Source organism: Mus musculus, chromosome 19 (genome assembly GCF_000001635.26).
Source record: "Mus musculus strain C57BL/6J chromosome 19, GRCm38.p6 C57BL/6J".
Classification (NCBI taxonomy): domain Eukaryota; kingdom Metazoa; phylum Chordata; class Mammalia; order Rodentia; family Muridae; genus Mus; species Mus musculus.
In genome coordinates this window covers 9,865,656-9,871,668 of record NC_000085.6, presented here as the reverse complement: position 1 = coordinate 9,871,668, position 6,013 = coordinate 9,865,656, and positions in this window count along the sequence as shown.

Sequence of the window (6,013 nt, the reverse complement as noted above, 5' to 3'; positions counted from 1 at the left end):
TCAAAATACAAATGCAGTAGTGCTTTAAACAGGGAACAGCGGACACAGACGTCTGAAGTCTAGACTCTTCCCACCAATACAGAGTTCATTCAGATGTGTACACACAGTGCAGCTTATTCCGTGTATCCTCACATGTAACTGTCAGGGAAACTGGAAGGCATGTCTGTCTTAAGCCACAAAATCTAACTCACTTGTTAGCACATTTATCTAGTGCTTAGAAAACCAAAGGATGGCAAATAACATGGTGAATGCACAGGTTCTTCCATGTTCAATTCAGGACACCAACTTTTTAAGTAATGGATTTGTAGCCAGTACCGTAGGACAAAAAGGAAAAGGTAAGAATTAAAATTCTCCGGGGGATGGGGTGTGCCTCAGTGATCGAAACTGTGCTTATAATGCTTTGGGTTCAGTACCAGCACGGCAATCTTGAGAAGATGATGTAGAGAATTGAGTATATCTAGTAAAACGAGTGAACTTCCTGTACAAGCCTCCCCAAGTGTTAGGATCATAGAATAGTAGTGTCTGGAGATTTTAGGAATACACTTGACAGGAGTCGGAAACTCAGGGAAACTCAGTGAAAACTAAAAACACTGTTGAGAGAAATTAACAAAGACAAGTGGGGGGAGTGGGGGCAGATACCATACTCATGGGTGGAAATCCTTATGAAAATCTCAGGCTCCGCCTCCAGATGCCCCACCAAGTCCAATACCTTTTTTCTGGCTTATGGTGGGGGCAGGGTAGAAGTTTATGAAAAATGGGTTCAAAAATGTTAGCTGCAGCAGACTTACAAAATAAGACATCACAGTTGTTGAGATATTGTCAAAGTCAGCGTGATTTTTGCATAAAGACAAGTCTGGAACTCTGTCTTCTAGAAGTAGACCTATGCTTATCTGATCGCTTGGCTTTTGACAGAGGCGGAAAGGCATTTGGGATTGGGGAGCAGGCACGGCTCACATGCTCTCAGAAAGTACTAGATATATTAAAAAGCTCAAGGAATGCTAGGGTTAGCTCATAATTGGATGAAGGATTGACATTAAAGCTAAAAATAAAACTAAAGGAGCCAGCTTAATGGGAAAGGTACTTGGCCACCAAGCCTGATCTGAGTTTGATAAATGGGACCTAGACAGTGAAAGAACACTGACTTCTGCTAGTTGTTCTTTGACCTCTGCATGTGTATTGTGTTATGTGTGCACCTCCTTCTTCCATTACATACATAAGTGGACCAACTACTACTACCACTGTCAACAAAAAGTGTTTTTCAGAGATTTCTTATTGATACAAAATTTTGAACTATAAAAAGAAAAGGACTAATAGATAAAAAAATTCACAACTTTTTTTTAAAGTCAGTGCTGTTTCTCTGTTTTTCTCCATCCTGGGGAGGGATGGTACACCTACACACGCACACCCAGAGTTTTGTTGCCCAGAACCCTAATGTGTCTTCCTTATCTTTTTTTGTTTTGTTTTGTTTTGTTTTTCGAGGCAGGGTTTCTCTGTGTAGCCCTGGCTGTCCTGGAACTCACTTTGTAGACCAGGCTGGCCTCGAACTCAGAAATCCACCTGCCTCTGCCTCCTGAGTGCTGGGATTAAAGGCGTGCGCCACCACGCCTGGCTGTCTTCCTTATCTTGCCATTCAAACATTACTACCAACACCAAGTACAGCACTAACAGTTTTCTCTATTGTATCACAATTGCAGTGGGATATAAAACTTGTCCACTTTGCATATAAGTCCATAGACCATTTGCTCGTAACTGAACTAGTTAGCCAGTTCAGAACTCCTCATCTGTCTGCATCTATCATCCTTAGATGCCCAGGACACTAAAACAGGAATGGTGGTCATAGCTATAAAGAAGAATCCAAGGCTAGATGGGGAAGTCTTTAACAGAAGACTTTGGAAGTCTGGGCAGGAGAGGTGGCTCAGGGTAAAGGCTTTAGTCTGCTAAGCCTGCTGACCCGAGTTCAATTCCGGGGACCCACATGGTGGAAGGGGAGAACCAGCTCTCAGAAGTCGTCCTCTGATGGCCACAGTGGAATGTGCATGTTCAGAAACGTATAAAATGTTTGGAACTTTAAATTGTGGTCTAGGTGTATTTTAGAAGATGGTGTTTGTTTCATTTTGCCAAACAGATTGCAGTGTGAGGGTATTCTCTTTCAATCAGTTTTGTTGGGGCAAATAGGTCAAGCAGAATGATGTATTTAAAAACAAATATTTGTTTTCATGTGTACGTGTGTGTGTTTGAGTGAGTTCATGTTTACCACACCTGCAACAGCCTGTGTGGGTCAGAAGAGGGCATTGAGTACCCTGGAACTGGAGTTGCAAGTGGTTGTGGTTGTGAGCCACTATGTAGGTGCTGGGAATCCCTCTACAGAAGAATCCAGCCCTCTTAAGCCAACTCTCCAGCCCCTTTTAAATTTAATTTTATTGTTTTTTTTAAGCTTAAAAATTAAAAAGTTATTTTCATACAGAATATTCCAATATGGTTTTCTCTCCCACATCTTCTCCCATATCCTCCCCACCTCTGTACCCTTTCAAATCCATACCTTCTTTCTCTTTCAAGAAAACAGGCAGATAAAAAAAGAAACTGTAAAACAGAATGACCAAACAACAGCAGTAACAACAAACTAAGAGCATCACACACACACACATACACACACACACACACACACACACACACTCAAAAATTGTAAAGCATTCTATACAAGTAAAAGACCATAGGGCTTTATTTTATTTTTTATTTTATTTTATTTTATTTTGTTTTATTTTATTTTATTTTTTAAAAAGCTCAAACAAAGCAATGTGAGATTAAAAAAAATGAAAAGGTATCCCGTCAAATACCTTTGAGTTCCTTTTTTATGTTGGCCGTACCTGGACATGGAGTCTGCCCTAAATTGTACCCAGTAAGACTTGGGGAAACTAATTTTTGCTTTGTGAGTTGCTGATAATTGGATACAGCTTCTTGAGGATGGGAGCTCATGTCTACGCCCCTCTCCTATTAGTGCTGGGACCCCTACCTGGTTTGGATCTTTGAAGGCCCAATTCATACTGCTACTATCTCTGAGTTCATTTGTGTGGCAGTCCGGTTGTGATTGGAAGACACTGTTTTCTTGGTGATTTTCATCCTCTCTTCCTCTTACCTTTCTACCTCCTCTTCTGTATAGCTCCCTGAATCCTGAGGGGAGGTCTTTGATGAAGAAATACCATTCAGGACTAAATGTCCCAGGGCCTCTCATTCTGCACATTGTCCAACTGTGGCTGTCCCCATTACTTCCCATCTACTGCAGAGGGAGACTTATTTGATGATAGCTGGTTTAAACTGATCTGTGGGTATAGCAGAATGTCATCAAGAGTTATTTTATGTTGCTTTAGCAACACAACAGTATTCAGTTTTTTCCTAGGTCCATCTAGCCTCAGATTTTTGACCAGCCAAGCATGTTGGAGACAGGTTCCATCTTGGAGTGGGCCTTAATCTACTCATAATGGTTACTCTAACAAAATTTGTGCCACTACTGCACTAGCATGTTATGCAGGCACTTCATCATTGTAGACCAAAGGGTTTGTAGCAGGGTTATGCTTATCTTTTGTTGCTAGCATACAGAGCCTCTTCCAGTACCATGAGTCAGTAGGGGTGATGTCTTTAAGTAGGCACCAGATTGACTTTTGTGTTTAATGAGATATATAGTGTTGTCTAAGAGGAATAATTTTTAAATGCATTTTTTTTTAAGAGTTTGCATTTGCTGTCAGTGAATTTTTAGTAGCTGTCAGAACAAAAGAGCCCTTGAGCTGTCTGGAAGTCTTGTAAGACCAGCATGACCCTGTTACTTTCTCTCAGAGCGTGGTGGTTATTTTATTTTATTTTTTAGAATTGTTTTATTTGCATTCCAGTCATTATACCCCTCTGTACCCCTCCCCACAGTTTCTCATCATTCTTCCTCCCCTTGCCTCAGAGAGGACCCCCCCAACCAGCCATCCCCCCTTCCTCGAGGCCTCAAATCTTTTGATGATTAAGTGTATCTTCTCCCACTGAGGCCAGACCAGGCAGTCCTCTGGTACATATGTGCCAGGGGCCTTGGACCAACCTGTGGATGCTCCTGGTTGGTGGCTCCGTATCTGAGAGCTCCCTGGGATCTGGGTTAGTTGAGACTGCTGGTCTTCCTATGGGGTCGATCTCCCTTTCAGCTTCCTCAATCCTTCCCCTAATTCAAGCATAGAGGTCCCTGACTTCAGTCCAGTGGTCGGGTGTAAGTACCTGCTTCTGTCTCAGTGAGCTGCTGGTAGGGACTCTCAGAGGACAGCCATGCCAAGCTCCTGTCATAAACACATCATAGCATAGTAATGTCAGGCCTTGGTGTCTCCACATGACATGGGTCTCTAGTTGGGCTGGTCATTGGACCGCCTTTCAGTCTCTTCTCCATTTTTGTCTCTGCAGTTCTTTTAGACAGGAATAACTGGGTCAGGAATTTTGATTGTGGGTTATTAGCCCAGTCCCTCCACTTAAATCCCTGTTTATCTATGTACTGGAGGTGGGTTCTTTGAGTTCCCTTTCCCCAGTGTTGGACATTTTAGCTAAGATCACCCCCTCATTGGGTTCTGAAAGTCTCTCACCTCCTGGGTCTCTGGTACTTCCTAGAGGTTCCTCCACTTCCCATCCTCCAAGGCTGCTTGTCTCCTTTCATTCTCTTGGCCCTCTGGGCTTCTCTCCTGTCCCTTCACCCCCATATCTGATCTAATACCCCTTCTCCCCTCCCTCTCTCCCACTCAGGTCTCTCCCTCCTTCAGCCACCTGTGATTATTTTCTTCTCCCTTCTGAGTAGGATTGAAGCCACCTCACTTGGACATTTCTGCTTGTCACACTTCTTACAGTTGGGCATTCTGTACTTTTTGGCTAATATCCACTTATCAGTGAATACATACCATGCATGTTCTTTTGGGTCTAGTTACCTCACTCAGGATATTTTCTAGTTTCATCCATTTGCCTACAAAATTCATGATGTTTATTTATTTATTTTTTTGGTTTTTTCGAGACAGGGTTTCTCTGTATAGTCCTGGTTGTCCTGAACTCACTTTGTAGACCAGGCTGGCCTCGAACTCAGAAATCCGCCTGCCTCTGCCTCCCAAGTGCTGGGATTAAAGGCGTGCGCCACCACACCTGGCTATGAGTAGTGTTTCTTAAAATGAACCTACTTATAAAGATTGAACTTCAATGTGATGGCATTCCACAAAGAATCTGGGAATTTATCCTAATATTTGCAATACCCCACTAATGCTGTTTGGAATTATATTGTTAAATGGATGGAACTAGAAAATGTTATATTTAGTGAGGGAACTCAGACCCAAAAAGTGAATCACTTTCTTATTTGTGGATTTTAGCTTTGAATCTGCAGATGTGAGCATATAACCTGGAGTAGCTACAGAAACCAGGGAAGTGAAAAGGGACCATGTAGGGCAAGGGAGACAGGGATAGTAAGATGTTGGATGTTGTGATGGCTATTCTTGGTTGTCAGCTTGATGGCATACATCTGGAATTAGCTAAAACCCAAGCTGCTGAGTATGTATAACTGCGAGAGATTTTTCTTGTTTTTTTTTCTTTTTTTTTTAAGATTTATTTATTTATTTATTACATGTAAGTACACTGTAGCTGTCTTCAGACCCTCCAGAAGAGGGCGTCAGATCTCATTACGGATGGTTGTGAGCCACCATGTGGTTGCTGGGATTTGAACTTCGGACCTTCGGAAGAGCAGTCGGGTGCTCTTACCCGCTGAGCCATCTCACCAGCCCGAGAGATTTTTCTTGATTGGATCATTTGAGGTAGGAGGCCACACCTTTAAATCTGTGCTACAGGTTCTGGTGGCAGCCTAAATAGAGGCCATAGAAGGAAGAGCTTGTTCTTTGCCTACTTGTCCTCTCACTGGGAAGTTCACTTCTTCACTGGAATCAGAGCCTGTTTCTTTGGTTCTGGCATGTACTGAAGACCAGCTGAGACATCCAGCCTCACAGACTGAACAGTTATTAGATTC